Source organism: Rhinopithecus roxellana, chromosome 8, assembly GCF_007565055.1.
Source record: "Rhinopithecus roxellana isolate Shanxi Qingling chromosome 8, ASM756505v1, whole genome shotgun sequence".
Lineage (NCBI taxonomy): Eukaryota > Metazoa > Chordata > Mammalia > Primates > Cercopithecidae > Rhinopithecus > Rhinopithecus roxellana.
The window spans coordinates 102,421,631-102,431,700 of NC_044556.1; positions in this window are offsets into that span (position 1 = coordinate 102,421,631).

Consider the following 10,070-nt stretch of genomic DNA (forward strand, 5'->3'; position numbering starts at 1 on the left):
CATTTCTATACCTCTGCCTGTTGTCCTTCTTGCTTCACCTCTTCCTTCTCAAGAGAAGAGGATTTGCTAAGATGATGTCAGATGCTGAGCCATGTTTGCAGAATGGATCCACCTTAGCACACTGACATTTTGGGTCAAAAATGCATTGTTGTGGGAGCTGTCCTGTGATTGGTAGGGTGTTTTGCAGCATTCCTGGACTATACTCATAGCTTTTGGTGTTAGTAATAGATGGTGTTCTCATCTTCTTACCCAGCAGCCAGAATTCTAGCGTTGGAGATCATTCCCAGATTCTCTTGTACCTATGGGTAGCCAATGAGATATAAGCAGAAATCAGTGGTCTGGGCTGCCAGAACAAGTCTTCAAAGGAAATAGTAGGGATATTACTAGATAACAGTAGTATCCTTGCCCAAGTCAGGGCATCAAAGATGCCTCAAGACATTGCCACATGTCCCCTAGAAGGCAAAACCACCCCTGCGTGAGAACTACTGAGTGGAAGGAACATGGGCTTTTGTGTCTGTTTATCTTTTGCATCATGAGATCAGGAGCAGTGACTTGCACATGAGATACAAGTAAGGCTCACCTGAGATACATCTACTCTCCAGATGTGGGGCTAAGTCAAGAAGCCCCTGAGTTCTGGTTCCTTTTTTTTTCTCTATAGAAGAGACTTGTAGTTGTTCATGTAATAGACATTCTCATCTTCTTACTCAGCAGCCAGAACTCTAGTGTTGGACATTATTCCCGGATTTCCTAGTAGATATGGGTAGCCAGCCAGATATAAGCAGAAATTATTGTTCTGGGCTGTCAGGACAGGTCTTCAAAGGAAATAGTCAGCTACAAATGGTGTTTTGTCCTTCCCCTGTCCTCCTTATTCCTGTGTGTAATGTGGATGTGTTGACTGTCAGGCCTCTGAGCCCAAGCCAAGCCATCACATCCCCTGTGACTTGCACGTATACACCCAGATGGCCTGAAGTAACTGAAGAATCACAAAAGAAGTGCAAATGCCCTGCTTCGCCTTAACCGATGACATTCTACCACGAAAGAAGTGAAAATGGCCAGTCCTTGCCTTAAGCGATGATATTATCTTGTGACATTCCTTTTCCTGGCTCATCCTGGCTCATCCTGGCTCAAAAAGCTTCCCCAATGAGCGCCTTGTGACCCCCATTGCTGCCCGCCAGAGAACAACCCCCCTTTGACTGTAATTTTCCTTTACCTACCCAAATCCTATAAAACGGCCCCACCATTATCTCCCTTTGCTGACTCTCTTTTGGGACTCAGCCCTCCTGCACCCAGGTGAAATAAACAGCCATGTTGCTCACACAAAGCCTATTTGGTGGTCTCTTCACACGGACGCGCATGACATTGACTAGAGTTCCAAAAGACGTGTTGTTAACATGAGGTGCTCTTGAAGATCGAAGCTAATGATAACAATAGTGAAGCAAAAAGTTACAAATAGCTCCCCTAACAGCCCTGGATGATTACCACTGTATTATATGCTCTGATAGAAAAATCAAAACTCATACTTTTGTATACAGGTGATATAGAAAAGAAAGCTTGGAGGATTCTATGTGAGGTTTTATGTCTAGATGAGAAGTGTTGTAAATAATTTCTACCCTCTTTCCATTAAATAGAATGGCTTCTATGGCTTCCCCTGTCTGCAAAGGAGGCTGGAAAATCTAGTATGGCTATACAAGGAAGAAGAGACAATGAGTTTTATGAGTTTTTAGGTTGCATTGTGTTTCTCCAAGTGTTTGTCTTTTCTTCACGCTGCTGGTAAAGACATACCTGAGACTGGGTAATTTATAAAGGAAAGAGGTTTAGTTGACTCACTGAGGGGCGGGGCTTCACAATCAGGGCAGAAGATAAAGGAAGAGCAAAATGACATCTTACATGGTGGCAGACAAGAGAGCATATGCAAGGGAACTCCCATTTATAAAACCATCAGATCTTGTGAGACTTAATTCACTACCACAAGAACAGTGTGGAGGAACAGCGTCCGTGATTCAATTATCTCCCCCTGGCCCTGCTTTTGACACATGGGAATTATTACAATTCAAGGGGAGATTTGGGTGAGGACACAGCTAAACCATATCACTCTAAAAGATATAGTATATGGAAATTCTAATCTCTAGTGCTTCAGAATATGACCTTATTTGGATATAGGTTGTTACAGATGTAATTGGTTAAGATAACGTCATGCTGGAGTAGGGCAAGTTCTTAATCCAATGACTGATGTTCTTACAATGACCAATGCGATGACAGTTAGAGACTGGGGAGTTGCATCTACAAGGATACATCAAGGAGTGCCGGCAAACACAAGAAGCTAGAAGAGGCAAGGAAAGATTCTCTTCTGCAGGTTTTAGAGGGAGTGTGGCCCTGCTTACATACCGACTTCAAACTTTTACCCTCCAGAACAATTTGTCAATACATTTCTGTTTTTATAAGTCACCTAGTTTGTGGTATTTTATTTCAGCAGCCCTGGGAAACTAATACAATGAGTGCTTAGCCAATCTTGAGGACAATGCATTTTGATTTTTTTTTTTTTTTTTTTTTTTGGTCAGTGTACTCCAAGAGCTATTTAAACATAGGCAATAGGACAGACTGAATAGACAAAGGAAGTTACAAGACTGAGATGGGAGTGTATCAGCATTGCAGGCGGCTTCACTTCTTCACCTTCCAGACAAATGCGATTCCTTTCTTCCGTGTTCTCACGTAACATGTTGCTCCTTCAAGAACACATGAGATCCAAGTAAGGCTCACCTGAGATGTATCTACTCTCCAGGTTCCTGGCCATACAGAATTCTGTGTGTGGAAAATTATAGAACCAATATTATGAGAACAGAGGCTGTAACCTCTGAATTTACTAAGCACATAAACAGATAACCATAAAAACAAAGAACAGAACAAAACTCTGTAATACCCTGTAATGTCCTCATGAGAGTCACTGCTCATGAGTTTCATAAAAGTCAATAACACACACATGACCCCTTTACTCAGGAAGCTTGTTGTGAAAACAATTTGAAAGATAAATTCCTATTCCAATGGAAAAAATAAGAATGAACCAAAACCACACAATTTCCTAAACAACTGTTTCTTTTGCTGCCCTTTGGAGATGAGAAAACAGTAGATTCCTATACACTTTTTAAAATAACATACTTTTATTTGGAAATTTAAAACCTTAAGATTGTTCATTGAATTATGTATGTCTCCATTGTAAAAACTCATCATTATGTGTATGACTTTGACATTTTTGTAAAATGGAGAAATCTCATAATGTCATCTAGTTACTATTGAATATTGTTCTATATTAACAATGGTTCATGAGTTAGTATTTCCTGGGAAATTCTTCTTAATATTATAACCTTTCTGATAATGATGTTATTTTGATAATAAGAAATTCAATGTCTCTGTCATTGAGAAACATTAGATTATTAGTGAAATTCATTTATTCTTTACAAAAGTCACTTTTATGTACCATTTTCTTCTTTTCTGTGAAGTCTCCTGATTATTTCCCGGGATGTGTAAACTTGGCTCTAATTTTAGTGTTAGAGATATTGTCATATTGGAATAAAGAAAAAAATAGAAAAACTCATCAGTATTTTAACTTTTAATGATCCAAATGTGAGTTTGAATTCCTAATATTTCATTTAGTAGCTATAGTAATTTCAGTAACTCCACAATAAAAATAGGTGCATATAATAGCACATCATCATTTCAGAGAGGCCCTTCTATCATGTGCCTAGAGACCTAGATATACTGTGTCACAAAGACACACCCATGATTTCTGGTTTTTTTTTTTTTTTTTTTTTTTTTTTTGAGTAATGGTTTCATTCTGCCATCTAGGCTGGAGTGCAGTGGCATGATCACAGCTCATTGCACCCTCGAACTACTGGGCTCAAGTTATCTTCCCACCTCTACCTCCCAAGTAGCTGAGACAATAGGCACATGTCATCATTGAAAAATTTTTTAATTTTTTTGTACAGATGGAGTCCCCCTATGTTGCCCAGGCTGGTTGCAAACTCCTGGGCTCAAGCTATCCTCCTGCCTTGGCTTCCCAAAATGCTGGGTTGATAACTGTGAGCTATCTTGTGCCCAGATGATTCCTGCTCTTGTAGAGTTGGTGTTGGTGTCCCCTGTCCTTCCCCTTGGGGGTGGCATGGGGGCACTTTTGGGCCGGTCGCAGTGGCTCATGCCTGTAATCCCAGCACTTTGGGAGGCCGAGGTGGGTGGATCACGAGGTCAAGAGTTTGAGACCAGCCTGACCAACATGGTGAAACCCCGTCTCTACTAAAAATACAAAAATTAGCCTGGTGTCGTGGCACGCACCTGTAATCTTAGTTACTCAGGGGGCTGAGACAGGAGAATTGCTTGAACCCAGGAGGCAGAGTTTGCAGTGAGTCGCTATTGCGCCACTGCACTCCAGCTTGGGCGACAGAGCGAGACTCCATTTAAAAAAAAAAAAAAAAGGCACTTTTACTGGAACATTATGGAAAAATCTTTGCTCCTTCCCACTCCTTCCTAAGAACTATTCTTAAAATCAAGTAAGAAAGATTAAAGATAAAAGGAAATGATCTGGAAATGTAGTGAAGTAAAAATTCAGTCAGAAAAGGAAGGAAGTAGATCTGTGCTATGTGTATAACCCTGCTATTAATGCAATGAGTTTGTATGCTGAATGCTGTATGTTCTATGTTACTATTTACCTTCACTTAAGACAAATTTCTAATATATTTAACAGGTTCTGGAGACTCAGGCATATATATGTTTATATATATTGGGTAATTAGAATTGTGACGTCTCTTAAGTATACAGTTGACCATTGAACAACACATGTTGGAATTTCATGGGTCCACACATGGATTTTCTTCTGCCTCTGACATCGCTCTTGAGACAGCAAGACAAACCCCTACTCTTCCTCCTCCTCAATACTCCTCACATTGAGTGTCCTTCACACCATACTCAATGTGAAGGTGACCAAAGTGAAGAGCTTTATGATGATCCCCTTCCACTTAATGAATAGTAGATACATTTCCTCTTCCTTATGATTCTCATAGTAACATTTTCCTTTCTCTAGCTTACTTTATTGTAGTAATACAGAATATAATACATATAGGAAGATGTGTTAATTGACTGTTTATGTTATCTGTAAGGCTTCTGGCCAACAATAGGCTCTTAGTAGTTAAGTTTTGGGGGAGTCAAAAGTGACATGCAGATTTTATCTTATGAAGATGCAGGGTGTGAAGGGATTGACTCCAACCCCTGGTTCGAGGGTCAACTGAGTATCTAGGTTGGCTTATATAGTTCATATATTCTCTTCTTGCCCCTTATTTGTTCAAGGGTCAACTGACATAGTTCATATATTTTCTTCTTGTAATATTTAAGTATTTTTTTCACCAAACTTTTCTTCTACTTATTTCCTCCTACAAAATGATTAAAAATACTCCAAGAAAATAAAAGGTGCTTTGTTCTTTATTTCTCCAAAGCATTTAGCACAAAGTAATCTATGTGGCAATCTCTCCATATCTTAGCTGAATGAATGATATGCTTGCAAACTAGGAGGCTTTAAATAAATGTTTTTTTGAATTGCATCACAATTCTGCAGGGTTCTAGATTCTATGGAAACCAGTGTATCTCTGTCCTACTTTCTTGGTTATGATATTGGCAGTGTAAACTGAAATATGTCTGTGTTGTTAAAATCATCATGAACACTTTATATTCCAGTCTTACAGTACACAGGAAGAAAATATCCAGTTGTTAATGGTCTCCATGAAGATTGATCTTAACCAAGTCACCTCCCATTATTTTATCACAATTTATTGACTTTACATATTTTCATTTATGTTCCTTAACCTGAATCAAAATAACCTCAGGAGACTGTTTCTCCCAGATGTAACTCTTTGCTCAATGAGAAATTTATTCATCTACTCCAAGGTCCCTGGGATCTTTCATTACACTAATTCAAAGTGGTAGACTTGTTCTGTCTTTATATATGAAAAGAAATCGTTTAAGAAAAAAACTGCCCTTTTAATTTGTTAAAATGTATTAACTGTAGTGGAGATTTTTCTCTAATTCATAGTGGAATTTTGGTTCTAACAATAAGGAAAAAATACCAGTTGTTATATGCATTGATTTATTATTTGTTATAACAGAAACCAATGCTCAATAGATGTCTATATAAGATTTTATCTTTCATAAAAAGTATTATGTCTCTACAAAGTATGTAACTCAAATAGATTTCAAATAGAACTATGAGGCTCATAGCACAAAGAAAACTTATAAGAATTTTAAGTGCTCATTATATTTCTCCTAGATATAAGAGAGTAAGTAGCATTACTGAATATAGTTCAGCAATATTATCCTATTGCAACAGAACTAATGACTTAATTGAGGTATTAATTGCCTTAAAATATATAAAATTATAAAATTTTTTGAGTTACACTATTTCTTGGCATTCTCGTAATCTAAGCCTATCATTTTGGCAGATGGGGAAAATATTACTAAGCTCAAAATACTCAGCTCATGTATTCAACCCAATGCAATCAGTGATGATAGGCATAGCAGGAGCACAGGATAAAGCAACAGCTTATGCTGAAGGAATAAATGCTTCAGCAGCTTTTTTCAAGAGGAAGAAGAAGTTTATGGAAATGCCTACCCAACCAGATGTCTAGTGTTTTCAGGAGTGAAAGTGATGTGGAGATGAGGAATAAGTGATTTAGAACTATCTTTGTCAATTTGGGCTGCTGTATAAAAACCATCATCAACTGGATGGCTTACACACAACAGAAATTTATTTCTCATAGTTTTAGAGGTGGGAGAGCCCAAGTTCAAGCTGCCAGCTAACTAGGTGTCTGGTGATCCCTTTCCTGGTTCTTAAATGGTACCACCTTGTTGCGTCTTCACTGGCAGAAGTGGCAAATGAGCTCTCTGGGGCCTTTTTCTTTTCTTTCTTTTTCTTTTCCTATTTTTTTTTTTTTTTTTTTTTGAGATGGAGTCTCACTCTGTCACCCAGGCTGGAGTGCAGTGGTGTGATCTCGGCTCACTGCAACCTCCACCTCCTGGGTTCAAGCAATTCTTCTGCCTCAGCCTCCCAACCAAGTAGCTGGGACTTACAGGCACATGCCACCACCCCCAGCTATTTTTTTGTATTTTTAGTAGAGACGGGGTTTCACCGTGTTAGCCAGGATAGTCTCGATCTCCTGACCTCATGATCCCACCCACCTTGGCCTCCCAAATTGCTGGGATTACAGGTGTGAGCCACCGCGCCCAGCCCTTTTTTTTTTTTTTTTTTTTTTGAGACAGAGTTTCTCACTTACCGCCTACCTAGGCTGGAGTGCAACAGCTTGATCTTCAGCTCCCTGCAACCTCCGCCTCCCAGGTCCAAGTGATTCTCCTGCCTCAACATCCTGAGTAGCTGGAATTACAGGTGCCCACCACCACGCCCAGCTAATTTTTGTATTTTTAGTAGAGATGGGGTTTCACCAGGTTGACCGGGGTTGTCTTAAACTCCTGAACTCAGATGATCCTCCCACCTCGACCTCCCAAAGTGCTGGGATTACAGGTGTAAGCCACCCTGCCCGGCCTCTGGAGCCTCTTTTAAGTGCACTAAATCCACACAGCATGTCTCAGTTTAGGGTGTGTGTGGTGCTGTAAATGAGTATCACTTGATTTTAGATGTATGTTAATAGCAAGTAGTTTTAGATTTGAGTCAAAAGCATTATTTATAAGGCATATTCTGTGAGATAATAAATAGGAAGTTCCCTATTATATATTTTGCAGTCTTTCCAAGTTGTGTGCATCCAAGACCAAGAATATAGGAGTGCTTTGACCCAATAAGCCACCACGCCTGGCCATGATTATTATTTATGTTAGTTATTCAGACTGGAGTAGTGTTGGCTTTGAACCATACAGCCCTTCTAGAAATGGCTGCTGATAAGAAGCTGTGTATAAAAAGCCATCTGGATTTAGCCTTTAGACCTTTGGAACTGACAGTATCCCACTTTGTTGTGAGAGCTTCAATCATTGCCTTTGATCACTGTCTTGTCTAGGATGTGTGACGATTCTTCAGTTTGGTACAGCACCTGCTTCTTACAGCTTTTTCAAACATGTAACATATATGATATGGTGCATTGTCACAGCAAAAAAATAAAACAAAAGGGACTACTTGTAGAACATTAGTGAGTATATCAGCAAATAACAAAACACACTTTTTGGGGTGATGTAATCACCCTCCAAAGGTCTTACCTTCTAATGCCATCACATTGGCAATTAGGTTTTTCTTTTTTTTTTTTTTTTAAAATAGTATTTCTTTTGTTTTAGAGACAGGGTGGACTACAGTGGTACAGTCGTAACTCAGAGTAACCATGAAGTTCTGAGCTCAAAAGATATTGTTTAGGCTTCAACATATGAATTTTGGGTGGACCATTCTTCAGACCAAAGCAAAAACCAAAAGACAAAATACAGTGCAAGCCATAGTGACAGCAGAGCAGATAGAGAAGACATCTGCAGTGAAATAACAGAGAAGCCTTTTTGTTAGATATCTAGGGGATATTGAAAGAAGTTTCTCCTAGAAAAGGGGGTTTCCTGTTTGTTCAACCATGTAAAAGAAATAAAGGTGTCTTGGTGTGTTTTGTGCTGCTATAGTAGAATACTGGAAACTGGGTAATTTATAAATAACATTTATTTCTCATCGTTTCAGAAGCTGGAAAGTCTAAGACCAAGATACTGGCAGGTTTGGACACTGGTTCCAAAATCAGGACTTGTTGCTACATGCTCCAGAGGGGAGGCATTCTGTGTTCTCACATGGCAGAAGAGGGAGAATCCACTCCTGCAAGTCCTTCTTATAATGACATTACTCCATGAATGGAGGCAGAGCCCTTATGACCCAAACACCTCCTAAAAGGCCCCACCTCCCAACAAGTTTCCAACACATGAATTTTGGAGGTCTCATTCAGATAATAGCAAAAGGCAAATCGTGTCTGGAAAATTAAATTTACTTTTAAGTGTAAAAATTCTCTACTTTTAGGCAAGTAAAAGAGGTGTGTTTTTCTTTCCCAAAAGAACTAAATCTAGCTTTCCCTTAAAATATCAGGCTTATGTACAATGAGATCATCATTTTTGAAACTATTTCTTGCCTGGTGTGTATGTGTATTCTGGGCACTAAAGTCTTGACTGCAATTGTAAGTTATGACCCATCTGATAATTGAATATCCCATTATACACTGGAGGTGGCATAGAATGGTTCAGCTAGGAGTAAATATGCTGTGATATATTAAGTTCATTCCGACATATATATCCCCAAGGAACTGCTTGCACATATCAACAACAATAAAAAAAATGTATAAGTTACAGAATTATGTGTGGTAGCCAGGAGGGAAGGCTGGTTTTCAGAAAATGGTGCTGAGTGAAAAATAAATAGGAGAAAGAGAATGAGATTTGTCTTCATCCATTTTGTGTTGCTATAACAGAATATCATAGACTGGGTAATTTATAAACAGTTCAAGTTTATTTGACTCATGGTTCTGGAAGCTATGAAGTCCGAGAGCATAGCACTAGCATCTGGTGAAGTCCTTCATGCTGCCTCATTCCATGGCAGAAGGTGGAAGGGCAAGAGAGGGTGAGAGCAAAAGAGCAAGGGGTACCTGAACTTGCTTTTTAAGCAACCTAGTCTAGTAATAACCCATTCCCGTGAGGACATCAATCCATTCATGAGGGCTCAGTGCTCATGACCTAATTACTTCTTATTGGCCCATTCCCCAACACTGTTACATCAGGGATTAAGTTTCCAACACATAAAATTTGGGGGACACATTTAAACCATAGCAAGATCTACAGTAAAATTTGCACAAATCAAACAAACACACATTCCATATATTTTGCAAATTCAGTCGAACATATTGAATGTATTAGGCATTTACCTCGGTCTGAGAGGTTTGGAGATGCGAGTGAGTTAAAAACAAATAAGTGGCAGGGTGCAGTGGCTCACACCTGTAATCCCAGCACTTTGGGAGGTCGAGGTGGGTGGATCACGAGGTCAGGAGATCGAGACCATCCTGGCTAACACGGTGAAACCCCATCTC